The sequence below is a fragment of the Mycteria americana genome, chromosome 2, assembly GCF_035582795.1.
Source record: "Mycteria americana isolate JAX WOST 10 ecotype Jacksonville Zoo and Gardens chromosome 2, USCA_MyAme_1.0, whole genome shotgun sequence".
NCBI classification, from domain to species: Eukaryota; Metazoa; Chordata; class Aves; order Ciconiiformes; family Ciconiidae; genus Mycteria; species Mycteria americana.
Genome location: NC_134366.1, coordinates 103,719,826 through 103,744,683, shown reverse-complemented (window position 1 = coordinate 103,744,683; position 24,858 = coordinate 103,719,826). Strand labels below are relative to the sequence as shown.

The 24,858-nt window shown below is 42.6% G+C and overlaps 1 protein-coding gene across 3 annotated transcripts in view; it reads right to left on the bottom strand.

Annotated features, from left to right (window-relative positions):
• Positions 1 to 24,858, bottom strand: part of LOC142405940 (poly(rC)-binding protein 3-like) — a 558,846-nt gene that overhangs the window by 396,844 nt on the left and 137,144 nt on the right. For all 3 annotated transcript variants that reach the window (XM_075494153.1, XM_075494154.1, XM_075494155.1), the window contains exon 3: positions 13,309 to 13,350. The gene's annotated coding sequence lies outside the window, so the exon portion shown is untranslated. The remainder of the gene's footprint in view (positions 1 to 13,308; positions 13,351 to 24,858) is intronic.

Below are 24,858 nucleotides of genomic sequence, written 5' to 3'. Positions count from 1 at the left end.
AGCCCCCAGAGCATCAGATCCTTCCAGCTACTTGGCCAGTCTGAGACATTTAACAACCATCCCTATTTGAGCTTGGAAGAGAATTACAGGCTATTTCCAACTTCCAGAGTTCCAACTTTCCAACAAAGTCCTACCCTCCCCTTCCAACACAGGGTACTGGACAATAATATAAAGTCCTCAAACATCTAACCCTTAATTTTATCATCCTGTAAACTTCCTCAAGACCCTTCCATGTTTCTTTTAGGACTCGATAGGAGCTCTAAATGTGCTCTGCATAACACAGCGTATGAACACAAAGCGTGCATAGGATCCAAAACAATGGGTTTTGCTATAACCAAGTCTTGTGCTGTAGCAGGACTTTGAGTGTGGATAATGCACTCGATTCCTCCCAGCATCTCTGGGCAAGAAGTGGGTTGTTGGGAGGGAAACTGTAACAGTTGTGGCGTTTTTATCTGTACTGCAGATTAAATTTGTCACAAAAGAAATGCTTTATGGCTCCTTGTGTGTTGCCCACATGCAATAGATACTATCAGCTTCACAACAGTTGCACAATTGCCTGTGATTGCAGAGGACTGGATGGGGACTGATAGGCAGTTCCTTTCATCACTACATTCATGTGACTATTGGCGTAAACAAGCAAAAGAAGTAAATGAATCCATGTGTTTTACAAGTTTTAATTTGTAATGTATGTGTGGTTAGGATTAGTTAGGACTTGGTTGGGTTTGATACTGAAGAACTAGAGTAGTTGAGAGCATGGACAATAGCTGATTTATCTATGGAAGACAAGTGAGACCTACACAGGAGTACCATGGGTACACTTATACCTGCTTTGGCAGGTGTACTCTTCACTGAGTAAAAAACTGGCTGGATGGCTGAGCCCAGAGAGTTGTGGTGAACGGAGTTAAATCCAGTCGGTGGCCAGTCACAAGGAGTGTTCCCCAGGGCTCAGTTTTGGGGCCAGTCTTGTTTAATATCTTTATCAATGATCTGGACAAAGGGGATCGAGTGCACCCTCAGTAAGTTTGCAGATGACACCAAGTTGTGCGGGAGTGTTGATCTGCTGGAGGGTAGGAAGGCTCTACAGAGGGACCTGGACAGGCTGGATCCATGGGCCAAGGTCAATTGTGTGAGGTTTAACATGGCCAAATGCCGGGTCCTGCACTTCGGTCACAACAACCCCATGCAACGCTACAGGCTTGGGGAAGAGTGGCTGGAAAGCTGCCCGGAACAAAAGGACTTAGCGGTGCTGGTTGACAACCACCTGAACGTGAGCCGGCAGTGTGCTCAGGTGGCCAAGAAAGCCAACAGCATCCTGGCTTGTATCAGGAATAGTGTGGCCAGCAGGACTAGGGAAGTGATCGTGCCCCTGTACTCAGCACTGGTGAGGCCACACCTCGAATACTGTGTTCAGGTTTGGGCCCCTCACTACAAGAGAGACATTGAGGTGCTGGAGCGTGTCCAGAGAAGGGCAACGAAGCTGGTGAAGGGTCTGGAGCACAAGTCTGATGAGGAGCGGCTGAGGGAACTGGGGCTGTTTAGCCTGGAGAAAAGGAGGTTCAGGGGAGACCTTATTGCTCTCTACAACTACCTGAAAGGAGGTTGTAGAGAGGTGGGGGTCGGTCTCTTCTCCCAGGTAACAAGTGATAGGACAAGAGGAAACAGCCTCAACTTGCACCAGGGAAGGTTTAGATTGGATATTAGGAAAAATTTCTTTACTGGAAGGGTGGTCAAGCATAGGAACAGGCTGCCCAGAGAGGTGGTAGAGTCATCATCCCTGGAGGAGTTAAAAAACCCTATAGATGTGGCACTTTTTTAGTACGCATGGAGGTGTTGGGTTGATGGTTGGACTAGATGATCCTAGAGGTCTTTTCCAGCCTTACTAATTCTATGATTCTATGGTTTGCTGCACTCCTCAGGTCCAAGTTTGAGGAGGAAAAGTACTGGTCTCACCATTCCCTGCACCATTGACATCATAGGTATGCATCATACAGCATGGTAAGTATGATACATCGGCTTGCTCTGCTAAAAGGGCAAAGAGAAAAGCTTCTTTGCAGGCGTTCCCTTTTCCACCACGGTACAAGCAGAGACCAAGACATTCTGGTAGAGGGAAACAGAACAAAACTGAAGTTTGCAAAATTAAACATTTAGAACACTGGAAACTGAGGGGTGCACTTCCATTACTACTACCTGGTAACAATCCACAGTGAATAAAATATGACTACTTCAGTAAGTACAAAATTTCTCTTAGTAGTTCTACAAAACATCTTACAAAAATTCCAAATACACAATGAAACTGGTACCTGTAGTGCACTACTTAGAGGCAGACATCATCTTCTCTAATACTGTTGTTTGGCCATGCTTTTTACTTGCTATAAGTTCACCTTCTAAGGGGGAATAGTTTGACAGAACCCAAAATATCCATGAGAAGAATATAAATACCAATTATCTGGTAGTTACCAGGTCAGAGCACACACAAATTTAAATGCAAAGAAGCAGCATCTAGCACTTGTAAGTCAAGCAGACATTTCCTCCTTCATTTTCATCCATTCCTTAATTTGGGGACTGGCTTTTTTAAAACAAAAAAGTTAGGAAGAAAAAAAAAAAAGAAATTTGTTTGGCTTTTCCCTGACAGAATATTTTGAAACAGTGCGTACATGTTCCTGCAGTTCAGAAAGTTAAGGTATTAATTTTGGAATACATACTTTCATATTCCTTGGGTCAGTTACATTAGCATAGCTTGTTAAGTTTCACTCTTTAATGGAAGGATCAACACTACCAAAAAGTCCTACTAAAGCTAGAATGCATCAGAAATTATTAGTCTGTATTCAGAAAGGCTAGAAATCGCAAATGAAAAAAATTAGCAAGAAATCTAGTCCTCTCAGTGGGCAAATATGTCCTAGTTCCAACCTCTTTCCCAACTGTGACATTTTCTTCTCACTGGCAGAGGAGCACTAAAAGCACTTGTGGTAAGAAGAGAAAATTTGTTACCTTCTGGGGAAAACCATGTTCCTTTATTTTAACGTATGGCCTTCAGACTTCTGTTTTGGAAAATATACAGCGATACGGTATATATAGTACTGGTGGGTAGTATTTTAGTGCTGCTCTAGCATGTTAAATATTTAAGTAATGTAGGTATCATTTGTGTATGTTTTCACAGCAGATTGTTTGTTATCAAAATCAAATTTTCCCAGAAAAACAGTTGTCAAGTATACACAGAGAAAACAACAATAAGCAGCACAAGAAAGAGTCCAGCAGACTTCAGCACTTGCTCTGCTGTTTCTCTTGACTTATGTACATATTGCAGGTCAATACAACCATTTACTTGCCATAAAGCTGATACTGTCAATTAATATTACGGATGCACAGATATGTGCATCAGCTAAGGACCACTCCTTCCCTTTTCCCCTATTTAACTTGCCCCAAGAGGGGCTTGAACAACAGGACACAGTGCCATTTTCAGTTGGGAGGTCTGATTTTCACGTGAAGAATCATCACTGCATTGCTAAATAATTTTCAGGTCCTCTATTTGCTGCTGCGCCCTTCAGATACACTTTGTCAGTTGGGGCTCTTCCCCTATACAGGCACATAAAGCACCCTGGATTCTGCTGTCTCTTGGAGAGCTCTCCCCAGCCCAGACCTTGCACTAATCGTCACTCCAGCTCTCTGCCTGCAAGCTAAAAAGCTTCTCCAGATTGTCCACCTTTGGGCTGAAAGATTCAAGCCATCTCCTAACTTCCATATCCATGTGGTATGTATATTCTCTTATACTGTAGGTGTAGTTAAGCCTTTGATATAAAATTAGTAATACTATATTGCATACCTGCCATGTCCCCAAACATTATGACTTTGAACTGAGACTGTTAAAGGCAACCATGTCTCTCTCTTACAGGTGATGGACATTTTCCAAGTAGCTTTGAAAAACCTTAAACATTAATGCCATCATTCCATTAATACAAACTTTCTTATTGGTGAAATATTGGTCAGCCTTTGTGCATCACACCCTGCATAAAATGCAAACGCTTTGTTACCTTCTGCTTCTGAAGAAAAAAATTATTTTTTCCATCACTGGTGTGCACAAACAGCAGATGGAAGTTAAAGGGGACACATTTAGATACAGGGTATATATCAGTGCCTCTTACAACGACTTAATGATCAATTAATATTTTATGGCTTGGGACCATTTTCCAGCATGATTCACTTTTTTTAATAGCTTGTATTTGCAAATAGTACTTTAAACATTAAACTGCCTCATGCACATATTCTATTCCTTTGCCTCTTCCTATAGAGCAAACATATTCTTTATTGGCTACAGACTGCAATTAAAGCCATACCTATAGCTAATTAAGCAGTTGCCACGGTTCCCTAAATGAATCCTTATCTGGAAGCTACTCTTCAGTAATCTTAGCTGTGCATACAAATGAACAGATTATACTCACTTTGGCCAAACTGTATTCTGTCTACAACAGAGTCGTGGAGCACACGCTTACACATTGGCTACGACACAGTACATACCTTGCTTGTTTTTCCAATCTTGACATAAATGGGTGACATATTACGTCCTGCAGCAACGTAATAAGTGACACAAATGATGTATCACAAAGCGGGACCCATGATGGGCACTGACCTACTTGCAAATGAGTAAAAGTTCTGCCATTTATGTGACATCTTCTGCGCAGGATCAGACCTCAAATGACTTCAGGGGGTGCAGGGCTGGGCACTGCTTAATCTTCTGTAATTGGTCTTTGGAGGAAACAAATCCCAAGAGTATGACAGCCATATCTCCCCTATGCTATGCCCAAGAAATGCATCCTTTTCTAAAATACATATTATTTTTCCTATAGTCCAGGGCACCATGAGTCATCTTCTCTCCTTCACGCTGGAACCAGGGTAACTCCAGGGGCCGCAGAAGATGCAATCGGAGAGCAAGGACAGATTCATATCCTTTGTATGGAAAACTCATCAGGAACATACAAAATGCTTAAATAAGAATCAAGATCAGAATATTTGCTGGTATGCAACGTGCTTCCTGGGCTACTGAAAGGCTGTCACACTCCTCTTTTTCCCGAAGGCATACCACTGCTGAGGTGGCATGTCACAGCTGAAAAGCTTATGGTATTCCTTTCATTTCACTTAGAGGCACGCTATGCAATGCAGCAACCCTAACTGCAAAATACCATCACAGATCCCATACATCGATCAAGCATATAGTGTTACTGGGCTACTCACAATTGCAGCAGCCATGAAAAGGCTAAGAGACTGGGGGAGGGAAGAATATCCATGTGTCTGTACTTTTTAGGTCACACATATGGTGGATTAGCTGTGTTTGGCATATGAACTTTCAGCAGAAGGTTGCTTATTTCACACTTGCAGTTATGTTAAGCACACTTGTTTCTTATGCCTACTAAAGAATTGTTTAAAAATCCTCTTCCTGATTAGGCAGCCAAGCTGAGACATAAGAAACCAGAGAGCTTATATAGAAAGCTTTATATCAGGAGCACTCAGGTTAAACACAGGTCATATACAAGCTAAGTACAAAGACAAAGAACAACAACTGCAAAGCCAGATCTCTCTTTAGAGCCACATGGAAAATCCTGAACTTGGCAGAAGTCAGTGACAAAACTCCTATTAGCACCGCTGATGCTTTAGATGTGTTTGTGCAAGGCCTAGCACCCAATGGGGGATGCCCTACTGCTCTTAATAAATCCCGGCACAATTCTCCACAAAAGGCAGCACTTAGCCAACTCAGTTATCTGGGGTAACAGAATAGGATAACTCAGCCTATGAAAAAAACCCAAAACAAAACAACCAACACCTCCCCCCTCAAAGCCACCCACACTGACAACACAAAACACAGATAACATTAGGTGTAAGACCTATTTAATACATTCACCTTTGAAAGTATCCATTTGCAGCTGTCTGTAAACAGCAGAGGAAGCCTCAAGCGCAAGCAGGAGAAGCAGGCTTGATGCGTGCTACGTTCAACAGCTAGCAACAGCCCACGGCAGCTGGTGGTGCTGGGGAAAGGCTTAATGATTCGTAACATCAGAGGTAACAGAAAGCTGGCTAGTTGTGTTAGACCGCATCCCTACTGTACATCCCCTCTTATTCCACAAGTTGCCTGCTTCCTATGAAGGAAGCACCTGGTGGGTTTCTGCCAGCATCACGCCCCGTGTGGGTAGCTGTTGCTGTACCCAAGTCCTCCCAGGACAGGAGCAGGGAAGAGAAGGTGGCAAGGTGAGAAGAACTTCAGGGCCTGGGGATAGGGATTGCTGCAAGGAGTTATGTGGGCGAGAAATCGTACCCAACCCAAATCTGAACCTGCTTTTACAGTGTGCTGTGTCCTGCAGCCTAAAACAGAAGGAGCCAAAACCTTTTCACGTGCCTGATCCTGAAAGGACCACTTATAAGGCCAAGACAAATAAGAAAAGCTTTGCTTCTTTGCTCCCATGATGTTCAATTTAGAGCGGGAACACCTGCCAGCTTGACCTGTCTCACCTACAGATGCCCCATCCTCAAAAGCAGATAGCCAGCTGGCAGGCAACCAGTGGGAGAAATGATACAGCTTAAAGGAAGGGAAAAAATTGTCACAGGCAAAGGCAGAAAAAGATTAGAAGGGAAAGAAAAAATAGAAAAGACAGAGAGCATAAAGATGTGGAAAACATCCATCTTTTTTAATCAGACTGTGCAGGTGCTGCAAGCACCACATGGATACTTTCTACCTGAAATGAGGGTTAAATCTTAAAAGCCCTCAGATATGTTCTTTTTGACATATGAAACCAAACTTTTGCAAAAAGCTTACTTTTTTAAATACTTTTCAGTATTAAATACTGCCAACCAATGGTTGTTACTACAGCGTATGAAACCTTCAGAAGATTTGCACCCTCCCCTCATAGAAAGTCTTCAGATAAAACAGTGACAGATCTGGCAGCAACCTGTGTTCTCAAATGCCCCCACCCCCTGCAGCCTACAATTAAAACCACTTCAATGTCATTGAACACATTTGGATGAAGCACAGCTCAGTGAAGAATTCCTTAGCTCACAGAAGGACTTCCACCCTCCAGAAGAAACAAACTAAGGCAAAGACAGTACCATTCAATCCCAAGAACAGTACACAAGCATGACTTTGATTCTCAATAGCTTCTCTCCTGTGCCGCTTTTGAAAAGCGTGACACCTTACATGGTGCATATTCACAGATTTCAACAGCTTCTCTACAAAACGTTATTAATAGCCCCACTCAAACTATTAGAGAGGAAACTTCCCATCACCCAGCAGCCCTGAGAAGCAACATGCACCACCGCTACTTAGAAAGAAAAATCACATGCTCCTTTAGCCATAACAAAAGAAAATCAAACAATTTATAATCCAAGTCAGCTTTTTTCTTCTAAGCCCCTCTTAAGCATACTATATCAAATATAATCTTTAAATCTCAGCTGTCTCCAAATATTTTCAGAGAAAAAGGAGATCCACAGACAACCAAAGTGTATATTTTTACACTAATGAACGAAAACATATTACTAGTTATTTTGCCGTAATGGCACAAGTTACGTATAAAAGAATCATCTTGTGGATTCCACACATGCTCACTTTCAAGCTTAGGAAACATTCATGAAGAGGAGGTCAAAAACATCTCATGTTTCAGTTAAACTCTGCGCAGTCTTTCAGCCCCTGCTGCTTAGCTGGAAAACCTGTGTTACAACTCAAAAAATTTAAAGGGTATGAGATTAATTTTAAGGATACATACCCATAGACACAATTGCTTGGAAAAGTAATCGAAGACGATGTGGGCTAATCCAAAAGAAACATAGGGTGCTCTTTTTATGGGGGAAGAAAGGGACCAGTGCTTCTCCCTGCCCGCATGCCTGCCTGCCTCCCAGAGCTGAAGGATGGAGAGAGCCCACCACCAAGGCAGGCAGGGAAAGACGAGATCCCAGGAGGCTAGTCACCCACTTTCACAAGCTAAGCACTGCTCAGAGGCGAGGTGACAGACCCACGGAAGGTACTTCATTCAGTGCTGCATCCCTGTGCCTTCTTGCGATATATTACGGCAAGGTTACAGATCTAACGAGAATCTGATATACAGCACTGTGGGACTAGACCTACCTGTAATCATTATCTATGATACAATAGGGAGATAAATGTAAGCCCCCATTAATGGAATAGAAATGTGTGAATGCAACGATGCTTCTCAGTTTAAATTTACATCCAAATATCACTGACTATGGCAGTAAGGAATGAGTTTTATAAGCTTTAGTGTAACATATTAAAGCCAGAGCCACGCTCTCCCATAAGTCTTAAGCATGCATTTAACTGCAGCATCCCAAGTCTGATTTGTTTACATGAACTCTAGATCAGATTATGAATGTCTTCAATTCCTTGAACTGAACAGAATCCATCATTAGGTATACTTCTACTCTCTTGCTTTTTTTTTTGGTCAAGAAAATCCCCACATCTCTTAGAACAGGAAAAGTATGTACTACAAAGCATAATGATCAATTGAATGAAAAACCTAGATATTTTCTTGTATGATGGAAAAGGTATGTAAAGCAAGTGTTGTGAGTACACCAGTTAGAAATTAGGTGAGGTACCCATCTGAAAAGGTTGTTACCAGAAACCTTAAAAAGCAGCAATATAATGTAACCTGTAATGTGATTTTGTCAATAAATGAGGCTGTCAGTAAAAGACAACTAAAAAGTCTGTAAGGCTGGGCTACTAGGACTGAAACATAAAATATCAGGGGTTTTTTCATGTAGGTGTCTCATAATTGGTGCTTCAATAGTTTATATATTTAGTAATAGTTTGTGTTTTAGCTTATCAAGGGTACATTTTCAATAAATAGAAACAGTGTTATTTAGTTATGACTTCAGCAGCATATAACACAGCTGAAAATAAATCAGCAGGATATATTTGGAGATAAAGGAGGACCAATGAGATTTCTCTGATTGATTAATTTTAACTACAATCTAAAAAAAATAAATAAATCTCATCAGCTCTATAGATGGACTTCTTTCACTTTTCTAGGAAACATCTGGGAGTGGCTAGTAGCAGTGATGGGACGCTGAACCTAACAGACCACAAAGCTGGTCTAAATGATTATTTATAAATCCCTGTTACAGTGACTAGTTTTATCTAAGAGATTAATCTTACCTTCATCCCCGCTCATATAGATCTGGCTTTAGCAGATTACTGCAAACAAGAAGTGTTTTTGGCAACAATATTCTACACAATTTAGCCTTTCTCACTCACAAATCTCTCGTATGTCATGAGGAGAAACCATGTTTAGCTTTAAATAATTAATCAGATACTCAAAATAGCACTTCATATGAAATATTCAGTAGCTGCACAGGGCAACCATGACAAGTGCTGTGTTCAGTCTTACATACAACTTTACAAACAGAAGCCACGATTCTCCTCTTCTTTTCAGGTTTGTAAGTCAGAAACTCCAGTGAGTTCAACGGCTTCACAGTGATACAAAAATCAGGTGAGATTCAGACAACACATCTGGTATAACCAGTCCCATGTAAATTAGGAATAATTATTCTTTCTACAATTACAATGATTCCTCCTCAAAACGCATAATATGTTTCCTTCTAGGTCAAATTGTACATTGATAAGCACCTGAAACTCCCATCTAGCATCTGGTAGGAGAAGAAATACAAGAATAAGCTCTTCAGTTATATGGGTTTGCATCTCACCAGTGAGGGATAGCCACCAAGGCACTGAAGTACAGCATTTGGAAGTACACTTAAGTCTCATGTTAAATTCTGCAGCACCCTAAATAACAAGCTATAGTTTCCCACAATCTGGAACCACTTATTTTATATTATCCATTATGTTTTCAATATAAGCCCATATATGCAATGTCTCCTTAAAACAACAGCTGGAGATTCTGGATCAAAACCACATCATTTATTATGATTTGCATTTCTGGCTTGCGAAAAAGCAAAGGCTAAAAGGAGACTCTCTTCAACCAATTTTTTTTTCTGCCAGCAGAAAGCAGAGTAGCCTTTATCTTGGGCGATTTAGACCCTTTCTTCTTCTTTGTCCAGCTGCAGCAGCTGATAGGGCCAGCTTTCGGGAAGCTCTAGGACAGCTTTGATTTATCCCGCCACGGATAAATCTAGCACGTACCAGAAAAGCATAGTCTCTTCCCAAATACGAAATATTCTACGTGAAACCAGCCTCTCCTTGCTAACCCAACACCAAAGAGACACACCGCTGTGTCTCGTAGGTGCTGGCTGCTGCAATGGCCCTTCAGAGCTCTCCAAATCCACCCTCCAGCCATTTCTAATCTGCGTGACAGGAACAGTCTGGCACTAAGAAAGATGACGGGCCACTAAGCACAAAATCACTTTGCACAAAACACCTCTCCCTAATCTGTTCTGAGCACTTGATCTGGTCCACAAACTATTTCTGCTCATCCTTCCATATTTTTTCAGTGCCCTATCAGCCTGTGACATTTTAAGTGTATGTATGCTTCTTACATACATGCAAAGTCTGTAATTTGATGTGCACTTATTCTGAATAATCAATATAAATTCAGTCACCTAAGAAATGTTCCTGAATATATCCTTCTAATTATGTACCAGACTGCAATTCCATGCTACTCTGACACAACACTGACAGCATAATCTTCTCCATGGTAGCATATGGTGTAATCACAGATCCTGAAAATACTAAGTGCAGGCAATACCTAAGCAGATGCTTAAAAGTGTACTATGCATAACAAGCGTGCAAGTGATCCAAAAATAAAAGACTATACATTCCACAAGTGTAGAACTGTATGTTACTGAAGGATCTATTAAATATTTCATACAATCACTCGCTACAAGGAGTGTCTGGACTCATTTATCTGTCTTTCCTAACACAGGCAAATTTTCTTCACTGTCCAGGAAAAGCAGCACTGTTTGAATAACTGATTTTTTAAACAATTGGTATGATGTCCAAGTTCCTGTAATTAAATTTCCCTTTGTCAAGACATACGACCAGTAAATTATTCCTAAAAGGGAATGAGAAAAGACAGATATTTATATCAAAACCTAACTGGCATTATAACTTCAAAAAAATACAGTGAACTATAAAATTCTCCATCACTAGGCCAGAGATACATATTGCTTATAAATCCCCTCTTCCCTCACCCAGCCCTAATCATAAGTAGATGTTATTGTCTGTTAGAGTCCACATACAAATTATGTGAAACAAAGGCAAACAAAAATTTTGTCAGCTAAATCCTATCCCAACTGGAGTCGGTGGCAAGACTCCCATGGACTTCAAAGGCAGCAGGATTTGGCAGGGGTTAAGCGTTCCAAATGGCATTCAAACAACAGATGGACGTTTGTTGTAGTTCAAAGGCACGAGACATAGCTTGTGCCTTATGTTAAAATCTTATCCCAGCTTATATAATTGTGGAAAGACAACTACTTCTAGAAGTTGGGGACAGGCTACCGAGAGAGCCTTGTGCAAGCCACCATCCATCTGCTCTGAAACTGCAGTGAAAGCCAGCTTAGTAGGATGAAGAAGAAAAAGAGTAAAAGGCAGCTGTATGTGGTCGGAGGATGCCTACACTCAGCAGCAATCCAGTTGTCCACAGCAGATGCTGGGGAGCAGGGATGCATCTCTCCATCCAATGTTTCGGTTCACTCCGGTCATGAACTTATGCTCAGCATTTCACCCACACCACAAAAAGATGTGCACATGCTCACACCAAGTTCTTGCTTGGCCTTAGTTTATCATTAAAAGACTTGCTTTTATTTTGTGAATTTATAAGTCCTATTCTACAAAACCCTGCTATGAGGATCTACATATTATTAATGAAAATTTGATGAACAAGCATGTTCATGTCCAACTAAAATGGGAAATTCAGACATTTAAGAGAAAGCAACCACTTCTTACTTCTCATTTAATCTCCTGGCACCTCTCCAATTTATCCCATCTTGCTAGCTTTCCTACACACCCTGAAAACATTGTTCATGGGTTTGTTTTCTCAGTTTCCTCCAAATGACACTTATATACAATCATGTCTATTCAAAACTGAAATCTCAGGATAGCACCTGTCCTGTATAAAGCACTGTCATGATATTTCTAGGAAAGCCACACATTTCATCCCAAAGACAGGAAATCCCCTCCCAAAGAGAAAGAGTTTTATAGCCTTAAGAGTGGGTTCAACACACTCGGCTGAGACTAAAAGCATAGCATTAAAGGACCCAGTAAAGATTTGGAAAATACATTAACATCAAAGCCAGTCAACTTACCACCACCCATGGGCAGAGTACCCAGGCACTGGACTACACAGGCTACAGGCACAGAGGCATCTGTGCTGGCTCCAGGAGGAGCCAGCTTGGACTCTGCACCCAAATAACCAGGCTCATATGGCAAGTGTCCAGCTGGCTCAGGTGAGTATTAGCTCACTGACATCTCATCTCCATTACACTTTTACTGTGCATTTTTATAAAATGATTTGCATATGTTTTGTATTATCTGTATTTGTTTTTCACAGCCACCCAGTGTCATTGTCCTTCTCTGCTCTGTCTCCTGCCACCACAAATAACCAGGAGTACTTTGCATAAATGAAGTGGCATTTGCAAAGTGGTGGGGGTGGAGTTGAAGAAAGCTCTGTAACATCTCCATGAAACAAAAATACTTCATTGAAATTGAGAGAACCATTCATTGAGCATAATGTGAACTTCAAGCAGTTCTTTGCTCTGATATTCACATCAGCACTGCTGTATTCTCTTTTGTAAGTCTATTCTCATATTCCCAATGCATGGAAGCCAGTTCAAAGATGCTTCAGGCTTCCAAAGAGTAGCCCAAACTGCTTCAGATTTACCATTCAGGATCTTGCCAGAAAAATAAAACAAAAGGGTCCTTTTGTTCTGGGTGCCTCTGACTGAGAAATGACTTTGCTTTACAAGTCCCTATTTCACATTCTCTCTGAGCATGCACAGTTTGGAAGCAAAGAGCTCTAAAAACAAGAGAGTTATTAAAGGCTCTTTGACAAACTGACAGATTCTATGCAAGCAGCCCTGACAGCAAAACATTTCACCAGCAATTTGGCAATTACATTTTAGAATTGAGGACTAATGTACGTTTTCATTCACAAATAGTTACTCTAGGCATTTTCCTTACAACGGTATATTCCCAAATGTAAATGGAAGATGAGTATTAGAGTTTTATCATGCAATAATTTTCCTGTCCTTGTACGTAAAGTATGTCTTAGACAGGCTGTCCAATGAGGTCTCTTGTAAGATGTAACGAAATCGTTACCCTAAAGTTCATGCTCTTGTGCTTAATATAACATGGATCTCGGTCACCTTTTGCTCCAGAAGCTGTCCCACACCTCGGTTGGATCCACTCTGGCAAAAAAAAAAAAACAACAGACAGGTTATAGCAGTTTAAGATCTCCTGTAACACTGGCTGGTGGTGAAAGACAGCAGTGAGAGAGTTCTCATATTTCCCCCATAATATTCCACCACTGCCCCTGCAAAGAAAGTCAAATGTAAGACTGTGTAGATAACATCTTTCTTGGCTTGGCCATTGAACAAAACCAAACATGAATGCATAAAACCTCATAACGCTTTTGTTTGTATTCAGATAAAATGAAAGGTTCTTCCAAATCCAAAATTAAATATACAAGTTTGAGCACTTAGAAAGAAATGATGCACATAAATACAAAAGTAGAAAGCAGTGGCCGTTCCCTTTTATCCAATATCCTACTGTGCAGAGCATTTCCTTAGTTCAAGGAAAGTTAAACCCATTACATCCCAGGAGAGCGGCTTACTGCTGGCGTATCAGCTTTTCTAGGGTGGCATAAAACTTAAGACAGAGTTCCTAATTTAGCCATTATACATGCACTGGAGCAGATGTGTGAATCAAAATCTTCATCCTCTCAGACAACATAAACACTTGCTGTCTTGCTTGATAAATATCTCAGTTTTCAGATCGACAGAGCTGAAAAACAGGAAAGATAACCCCAGCTCAGAATATCCCATCCTTGCAGTAGCACAAGTCAGAAGACAGACACGGATTCAGACCTTTCAGGCAAAAGAGACATTTCAGCCAATGTCTTCTATACCTCAGAAGGAAATGTCCTCATCATCCTAATACAGGCTGGGGGGTGGGGTGGGGTGGGGGGTAGGGGAACCACCCAGAAAACCTCAGTTCCACTACCCAGAATTTTTCTGAGCCAAAACTATTATATCAATTCAGTACAAATTTACAAGTAACACACAAATCTTTCACCAAATATTCAATCTGAATTTATTTTGCACCTATCTAGTCAAATAAAAGCAATGTCTCTTTTCCCCCCGTTTCTTCTCAGCAGTTGAAGAACAGACAGCAGAATATTACACTTCTTAATTTACTATGTTATTATTATTTTAAAATAAGTCCTGAGGTTCAAAGATGAAGATGGGAAATTACAGATCTACAAACTCCACAAAACCAAAACTGCATTTTTAATGTTCATTCACAGAAAGCAAATGAAACTGGAAAGAGATTTGCAAGAGCAGAGACATTAGCAAGTGGCTATAAAAATGGATTTTTATATTGAGAATGCCAAGTTTGATACTGGGCTTTCTGCAGAGGGACTAAAGAAGCAACTTAGAGGCAAAACTGAGCAAGCGAATTTCCATCTATCAATGGTTAGGCCAAGTGGTAAGGCACAGAAGAGAGTAAAGGTTAGTCTTTAATGGCTTTACAGAGATACAGTACTTTTCCTGTGTTCACTTCCTATTCTGTCCTCAGCAAATGACTATTTCAGTGCTGAAACTTCCACACATCTACTCAGCATCTTTTAGTCTTCACTTGGAAAAAATCTCAGTCCCAGACAACCAGTTACACTTGCAATACAACAAAGTAACCCATATTTTCCTATTCAATCCCTAGTCTACAATTATTCCAGTACCAGAATATCATTCAACGAGAACTAATTTTTGCATAATTAAAACTGAATCCACTTGCGATATTTATGCCCTTTAGTTCTTCCAAACTGCCCTGAGGAACTGAAGGATAATTAGTATGACCAATACCAAGAGCTTCTATCATGACAAAGCAAGCTATAAAATTCATCTTTATACAAAGGCTATAAATCTCCCATATATCACAGGTACAAGCATCGAGTAGCCATGATGGTACAAGGCACAGAAGTGTAAAAACAGTCTATATTAACTGCTCAGTATCACCTGGCTATACTAGAGTGTGCATGGTGCTGTACATGGGGGAAAAATAGGAAATTGTGTCTGCGTTGAACGATTTACCTCCTCTTCAGATACCCGTATTTGGCCTCATGCACTCAATTTGTTCTCTGGAGCACTGTACTAGTAAGTCCTCTCTCCTCGAATCCCACCCCCAGTGGCAATGAAAGGGACATGGTCTAACAGCAAGCAGTCTGAACAGTCAAAAGTTTTCATGTATTTGAGGTGAGGCTGTGGGCCTCAGGCCCTCCTAACCATCACAGAATGTCATGAAACCTAAAAAATAAGTTTTGGAAAGATGAACAGAACTGTTCATTATACTATTCTAGACTTCGATTTTGTTTAATTTCTCCTGCTCCTTCGTAGCATACATGAGAAATACTGCAACAGAGGAGACTGTCCTGACAACGGCCAACACAGATGTGCAAGTAGCTTATGAAATGTAAAATCTTGAGAGGGGAAAAAAAAGAAATGAAAGGACTTAATGAGTTGCAAAAGGGCTTATACTGTCAGTGGTCAGATTCAGCATGGCGGTGATCAGGAAAAATATGTTCAGCTCTTTGCTCAACAGCAGTCAGACACGTGGAAAAAATCCCAGAGTATCTGAGAAAAAGCAAAGTCAATCAAAACTAATGATAACACTGTGCCTGACAGTGAATGGGAGCAATTCTGTAGCACCATCCACCCTTTTGGGCTTTATTCATGAGCTGAAAGTGAACAATCTGGGTCTCTTAGCAATAATTATCTGCTTGTGATGTGCTGTGTACACCCTGCTTGGGAGGGGAGGAGACGCTTAGCTGGATGGAAGAGAAGAAGAGAGCAGCAATGGAAAATCCCAGCGTTTCTTCCATTTCAGTAAAAATTTCAAGCCAAAATCAGATTCTTTTAAAGCTAAAACTATATTTTTTTCAATTTCAAATTAAGAAAAAAAAAAGAACCTCAATTGAATTGGCTACCACAGTTATGATAGATCTTTTTCTGAAGCACTAGATCATTGTTTTGGTGATGTTTGTGAAATTCCCTTCCATAAAATGAGAATGTATGGCACTGGAGAGATATACCTTCATCCCATTAGAAACAGTATTTCATACACCTTTGTATCACAGAAGGTCTGTACCTATGCTCATTTTCAGATTATCTTCAGCATATTAATATAAAAATGAAATATTACTTATTCTGAACCATCTTGACTTGGATCCACTCCCACAGAGTTGTTCCACCAAAACACATCCATATAACAAGAGGCAGCTATCCTCAGTGGAGGGACACCCTGCCCCTGGAAACGTGACATGAAGCAGCGTGCCTGCTGCTCTGGAGGTGTGAAAGCAACGTGGCACTTCAGGAACCCTTGCAATGTTTCTGACCTTGGCCATTGCATGGCATCAGATGCAGCATAAAAAGAGTTCATGCAGCTGCATTGCTTAAACAGGTTGTCCCCTTATTTATCCCTGTACAGCCTCACAACAGCAAAACACATGCCCCTGCAGCCACAAAGACCAGCTATTGTAATCCTCTCCCTATTGAGTTTCCCCACAGGGTTTTCCTGCCTCACGCGGCTAGTGTGGCATGCAGCAGCGTGTCAGCCACCGGGACAGAGCCACAGCGATCACGTTACAGCCACCCAGCGCTGTGCCCCATACTCAGGCAAAAGAAAGCCTTCAGAAGAAAGGCATTGTACAGGTTTGTTCACCACTGGTTGCAGTTACATTTCCTAACACCACCCCTCACCCCTGCATTCAAACTAACACAAAGGAACATAAAGTAGCTTTTCCTCCAGGTAAACACCTTCTCTGTAGGAAGCTCTGTGTGTCCTGGCAGGTGACGGCTACCCTACACGCAACTCCTGTATGCTCAGCCAGGCCCTCCTCCAGGTCTACAAATGGTTTTGCCTTTCATAAGGGTTAGCTTTTACCACTGCTTCATGCTAGGAGACCTTCTGAGCTGTACCACATCCCATCAGTTTCATGCCCTAGTAAAACACTTCTTGCATTGGTTACGCATCCTCTCTCCTCTCCAGGCTCCTGTCTTCAGAAATTGGGGAGAGCAAATCTGTAGGTCTATTTCAACATGACTTACCTTTCCTACATAAAAAACCAGTATGTAAATAGGTATCAGACCCAACCAGGGCATAATCACCATTACTCCTCGATTTACTGTGATTAGTTAGTTCAAGTGGGTCCAACATTCATGCAATTAGCATCCAAGGCACACAGCAGTGAGCGCATTATCAGCGCACAAAAATTAACAGGTAAGAATTGTCAATGCAGCACCCCTTCACTTCTCTGCGGGTCTCAGGTTGGAGTGTTTCACAGGAAAGTTGAATGCAGCTTCAAGGGCTCATCTGCATGAAGTAAGCTGCTTCCACAGGCCTCATGCAAAAGCCCCAGCTTGTAGACCATCCCAACAGCTAAGCCTCCTGGCAACCTCTGCAGCGTTCTCTAGCTCTGTTTTAAGTAACAAGGAAGTTAGTGCAACCTGAACAGAGTACAACATCGAAGCAATTGACACTGAAGACATTACATCTATCTGTAGCTGGGGTTTTTTACTTGAAACATTTTGCTTGATTCCCTGGACAGGTGTTCCCAATGCAGAAGTGGTACCAAGCTGTTGAAAGGGACCACCAATGTCTTCTGTCCCCATTACAGGCTGAACCGTACTTGGAAAGAAGTTTCCTGTACAGCCCTCCTTCACAGAATCTTGTTTATACACACCAAAACCACTTTGTGAACCAAACCAATAAGCAGTATAAATGGGGGCAAGGAAGGGATTCAGTTCAAAATTGCGCTGCAGCTCCAAACAAAAAACCAAAAAAGCAGTCTCAGCCGCTATGACCATGTTGAAACATCTTTTGGGGGGAGCCAAAGGTCCCCTAACAGTTAGTCTGGGTTGGGAACCCACAAACCTTGCCAAATGACAGCCAAGAGGTGGTGCTACTGGATGCTGCATTTCTGGACCACTGCTACCTTTCTTTCAGAGACAGATGCCTGAAAAAGGAATTATTACGCCTTCTCTCTTCAGCTTCAACTCAACAAATCATAGGTTTAAGTGCTGTTCAGGTGTAAAGCCTCAGGCTACTGGAGGTGATATCCATCCTAGGCAGCTGCCCAAAGTGCTTACATACTGTGGGAACAGATAAAGATCCCATAGTGCTTGTAGGGAAGCAGCTGGGAAAAGCAGCATGGGTTGCTCCTCCCTTGGGAAAAGCCAAACCTATTCCTGGGATTGCCTTCTGTCAATGACCCAGGTGCACTTGGTGGAAAATGCAGAAGGATGGAGAAATCCAGTGTGTACCTCAAGGAGATTTAACCTTGAGGCAAAATAACGCATGATTTGAGATGAATGTTATAGGAAGTACTACAGTAGGAACCACTTGAAACACCAGAGGATAAGCCTCACATGGACAAGCATGGTGATGACCCAACGTAAGCCGGTCTTGGCAGTCAACAACCCAACACACCACCTCTCTTGTCTTGAGTGACCACCCTGAAAGATGGAGCCCAAGTCATCAACTGTTCTTACGGACATTTGACAGGGGCCTACAGAATGTGGAAATCATATCTGTGTGTTTGTCAAGGAGCAAAGGATAGTGGTTAATGAGGATATATAAACCTGACTGTTGGATGTAAATGTTTTAGCATGTAGTATCAGTTGTAAGTGTTGGTGAGAGGGAACTTCAAGTATAAGAAATAGATAGAAAGGAAAGAAGAAAAAAGGTATGGGATAGAAGGATCAAATGTTGTAATGCAGGGCAGGTTAGGTAAGTAAACAGAAAAGGATAAGTAGGATGTAGAAATGAAACCATATATTAATAGGACAGTCAGAGGATGCTTACATGTATCAGATAACATAGAACTGAAGCATGATGCAAATGGTATGGAATAAGGGGTAGGGATTGTACTGGGTCTGACTGGGACGGAGTTAGCTTTCTTCATAGCAGCCCATATTGTGCTGTGCTTTGTATTGTAGCTAAAACATTAATAACATGCCAGTGTTTTGGCTATTGCTGAACAGTGCTTGCACAGTAGCAAGGCTTTTTCTCTTTCCTGATCTATGCACCCCTATCCTCCAGTAAGTAGGCTGGGGTGGGCAAGAGGTTGGAAGTAGACACAGCCAGGACAACTGACCCAAATTGATCACAGGGATTTTCCATACCGTATGACATCATGCTCAGCAATAAAAGCTCATGGAAAGGAAGAGGAAGGGGCAACACTTTCATAGTTATGGTAATTGTCCTCCCAAACAGCCATTATGCATGCTGAGGCCCTGCTTCCCATGAAGTGACTGGACATCTGCCTGGCGATGGGGAGTAGTGGATGAATTCCTCCTCTTGTTTTGCTTGTAGGCACAGCTTTTGCTTTCCCTATTAAACTGCCATTATCTCAGTCCATGAGTCTTCTTGCTTTCCTTCTGTTTTCTCCCCATTCTGCAGGAGTGGGGAGTGAGCAAGTAGCAACAGCTGGGTGGCTGTTGACCAATGTCAACCCACCACACCTATATCACTCTGTGTAAACTAGAAGCACAAAGACTGTAAATGGTACATGGTAAGGACCAATAAGTTCCACCACTAAAGATATTTTTAAAAAAACACTCCCATCCTGAAAAAACAGCATGTCACTCTTTTCCAATCGTATAACAAAAATCATTAGAGACAACAGGTATATGTTGTGGTTTAGCCCCAGTCAGCAACCAAGCACCACACAGCTGCTTGCTCACCCTACCCCCTGGGTGGGATGGGGAGAGAATCTGAAGAGAAAAGTAAGATGACTTATGGGTTGAGATAAGAACAGTTTAATAATTGAAATTAAAAAAAAATAATAATAAATTGTAATGAAAAGGAAAACAACAAGAAAGAGAGGAACAAAATCTGAGGGGGGGGGGGGAAACAACAACAACAAACCCAACAAGTGATGCAACTGCTCACCACTCCCTGACTGATGCCCAGCCTGTCCCCGAGCAGTAATCACTGCCCCCCAACCAACTCCCCCCAGCTTATATACTGAGCATGATGTCATATGGTATGGAATAGCCCTTTGGCCAGTTTGGCTGTGCCCCCTCCCAGCTTCTTGTGCACCTGGCAGAGCATGGCAGGCTGAAAAGTCCTTGAGTAGTGTAAGCACTACTTAGCAACAACTAAAACATCAGTGTGTTATCAGCATTATTCTCATACTAAATCCACAACACAGTACTATATTAGCTACTAGGAAGAAAATTAACTCTATCCCAGCCGAAAGCAGGACAGAATCCACTCCTTATTCTATATCATCTATGTCATGCCCAGGTCCTACCCTTTCCAACACATTCCAATTAATCACCACCACTTTCCTTGTCTTTTGATATATACACACAGATATAATTCCCTTAGTATATGGGCCATCCCTCTAAAATGTCCATTGAGTTCATTTAGTTCATGACTTTGGGCTTCATCTGTCATAACAGTCCTTCAGGGCAGGAGAGATGGTGTGTGGTGTTGGATTGTTGCATGCTGAAGCCAGTTCTGGTTCCATCACCGCTGCACTTTTCTTGGTTTTGTCAAAGTTCATTCTCCATTAATCTGGGTGGTTCTTACTGTAATACTGTTGGTATGGCATATAGCAACCACGGAAGTGATGATATACAGTATTATATAGAAATTAACATCATAACATTCAGTTCATTGGCTCTTTTCACTCCAAATCAAATCCCCTTGAGGTACACAGCGGACTTCCCCATCCTTTCGCATTACGCACCAAGTGCACCCAGGTCCTTGAGCAAAAGCAATCCCATGAATGGATTTTCCTTTGTCTGAGGCAGGAGTAGCCCAGACTGTTTTTCCCAGTATATTTTTTATGTGCACTACAGGGACTTTATCCCCCTCCACAGTACATAAAAGTTTTGATTGAGCAGGGCCAGCTCGATTGGCAGATCCCCTAGTGCTGACTAACCAGGTGGCTTTTGCTGAATGTGTATCCCAATGTTTGAATGTCCCACCACCCATTGCTCTCTCTCAGTGTAGTCTTTAGCAGTCCATTGTATCATTCGATTTTCCCGGAGGCTGGTGCATGATAGGGGTTGTGATATACCCACTCAATGTCATGCTCTGTGGCCCAGTCCCGTTGTCTGACTCAGTTCTTTCTGGGGTGCCACATCACCATAGGAATTGCTTTTCAAGGCCCAGGATAGTGTTCCAGGCAGTGGCATGGGGCACAGGATATGTTTCCAACCATCCAGTGATTGCTTCCACCATTGTAAGCACATAGCGCTTGCCTTGGCGGGTTTGTGGGAGTGTGATATAATCAGTCTACCAGGCTTTCCCATATTTATATTTCAGCCATCATCCTCCATAGGCTTTAACCACTTGGCTTGTTTGATTGCAGTGTATGTTTCACATTCATGGACAACCTGTGCAATAGTGTCCATGGTCATCAAGTCCACCCCTTGAGCACGAGCCCATCTATATGTTGCATCTCTTCCTTGATGGCTATAAGTAATTCACCCTTATGTTGCCAGTCCAGATCCACCTGAGCCACTTCAATCTTAGCAGCCTGATCCACCTGCTGGTTGTTTTGATATTCTTCAGTGGCCCAACTCTTGGGTACCTGAGCATCTACGTACCTGAGCAGCAATATTTTGCCACAATGCGACAGCCCAGATGGGTTTGCCTCTGCACTGCCAGTTGCTCTGCTTCTATTGCTGTAACCACCCCCAGAGGGCATTTGCCACCATTCATGAGTCAGTATAGAGATAAAGTATATTATAGAGAAAAGGCCACTTTTCTCATTCAGCAATGTCTAAAGCCAGCTGGATGGCCTTTACTTCTGCAAATTAGCTTGATTCACCTTTTCCTTCAGCAGTTTCTACAACTTGTCATATAGGACTCCATACAGCAGCTTTCCATCTCCAATGCTTTCCTACAATATGACAGGACCCATCAGTGAACAGGGCACATCGCTTCTCATTTTCTGGCAGTTTATTATACAGTGGGGCCTCCTCAGCATGCGTCACCTCCTCCTCTGGCGATATTCCAAAATGTTTGCCTTCTGGCCAGTCCATGACCAGTTCCAAGATTCCTGGGCGACTGGGGTTTCCTATTTGAGCCCATTATGTGATCAGTGCAACCTACTTACTCCACGTAGCATCAGTTGCATGATGTGTAGAGGGGACCCTCCCTTTGAACATCCAGCCCAGCACTGGCAGTTGGGGTGCCAAGAGGAGCTGCAATTCAGTACCAACCACTTCCGAAGCAGCTCAAACCTCTTCATATGTTGCCAATATCTCTTTTTCAGTTGGAGTATAGCAAGCCTTGGATCCTCAGTATCCCCTAATCCAAAACCTTAGTGGTCGGCCTCAAGTCTCCCCTGGTGCTTTCTGCCAGAGGCTCCAGATAGGGCCATTGTCCCTGGCTGCGCCGTGGAGCATAATTTTTACATGTTGTCCTGCCTGGACTGGCCCAAGGGCTACTGCATGAAGTATCTCCTGTTTAATTTGTTCAAAGGCTTGTCTTTACTCAGGGCCCCATTTGAAACAGTTCTCCTTCTGGGTCCCTTGATAGAGAGGGCTTACAATCAGACTGTAATTTGGAACAGGCATTCTCCAAAAACCCATAACACCTAAGAAAGCTTGTGTGTCCTTTTTGCTAGTTGGTGGAGACATGGCTGTTATTTTGTTAATCACATCCATTGGGATCTGATGACGTTCATCTTGCCATTTTATTCCTAAAAACTGGATCTCCTGTGCAGGTCCCTTGACCTTACTTTGTTTTATGGCAAAACTGGCTTTCAGGAGGATTTGGACTATTTTCTTCCCTTTCTCAAAAACTACTTCTGCTGTATTGCCCCACATGATGATGCCATCAATGTATTGCAGATGTTCTAGAGCTTCACCATGTTCCAGTGCCATCCGGATCAGTCCATGGCAAATGGTAGGGCTGTGTTTCCACCCCTGGGGCAGTCGATTCCAAGTGTACTGAACGCCCCTCCAAGTGAAAGCAAACTGTGGCCGGCACTCTACTGCCAAAGGGATTGAGAAAAACGCATTAGCGATATCAGTTGTGGCATACCACTTGGCTGCCTTTGACTCCAGTTCATATTGAAGTTCTAGCTACATGCTAGAACTTCAATGGCAGCACTTAGCAGTGGTGTGACTTCATTCAGGCCACAATAGTCTACTGTCAGTCTCCACTCTCCATTAGACTTTCACACTGGCCATATAGGACTGTTAAAAGGTGAGCGAGTCTTACTGATCACTCCTTGGCTCTCTGGTCAACAAATCAGCTTATAGATGGGAATCAGGGAGTCTCAGTTGGTGCGATATTGCCTCTGGTGCACTGTCAGTTGTGGTAGCAACTGGCACCTGTTGTTCTTTGACCCTCAGCAACCCCACAACAGAAGGATCCTCTGAGAGACTGGGCAGGATGGACAGCTGTTTAGTTTCCTTCATCTCCAAGGCAGCTATACCAAAAGCCCACCAGTACCTTTTTGGGTCCTTGAATTACCCTCTTCTTGAGGCAGTCTGTGCCAAGGATGGATGGAGCTTCTGGGCCAGTCACCATGGGGTGCTTTTGCCACTCATTCCCAGTTAGGCTCACTTCAGCCTCCAATACAGTTAGCTGTTGGGATCCCCCTGTCACTCCAGAAATACAGATGGGTTCTGCCCCTTTATAGCTTGATGGCATTAGGGTACACTGTGCACCGGTGTCTACTAGAGCCTTATACCCCTGTGAGTCTGATGTGCCAGGCCATCGAGTCCACACAGTCCAGTAAACCCGGTTGTCCCTTTCCTCCACCTGGCTGGAGGCAGGGCCCCTCTAGTCCTGGTCATAGTATTCATTACCCACTTCTTGTACATACGAGTCAGGAGTCCCTTTATTAAGATCAGAAGTAAGACCAGCCCTTCTACTCTGTCTGGGGAACTGTCCACTTGAAACTGAAGCAGCAATTTTCATGGAAGAACCTCCTTGTGTGATTGTTTTTCCTTGCAACTCACATAAACATACTTCGACCCTAGAGGCATAGGGTTTTTTCCATCCCATTTCCACATATCCTTTCTATGGTCATGCAGGTAAGACCACAGGATACCCTGTGGTGTGTACCCTCTATATCCTCTCTCTTGAGCAGAAGAACGCTGACTCCTAATAGCTGAGATACTGGTCCATACAGGTGGGGAGTAGGACATACCCTCTTTGAATTATTGGAACTCCCAGGACAGTTTCCCCACAGCTGAGACGAGGGAGGAAGAGATACTTTCTTTGTATTCCTGGATTCGGCTAGCCACTTCATCAACTGTTGGTCCCTCTTCATCTTTCCAGGTCAGTATTGCCAATGAGTTGGCATACAACACTGGTGCACTCCGTACCCACTTCTGCCACATGGGTCATGTGCACAAAACTTCATATGGATCTTTAGATAACTGCTCGTTGCCCAGGTCACCAAAAGTCACCTCCAGCACGGCTAATTCCCTCATGTACTGAACACCTCTCTCCATGGTGGTCCATTTGCCTGCGTGACATATAACATCTTCCTTGAAGAGATACCTTTCCTTCACACCTGACAGTAGTCGCCTCCAGAGGCTGAGGGCTTGCGCCCCTTTTCCAATCGCTTTGTCAATGCCCCCTTCCCTAGAAATGGATCCCAGCTGCTTGCCTTCCTTACCCTCTAATTCCAGGCTACTGGCCCCATTATCCCAGCATCGGAG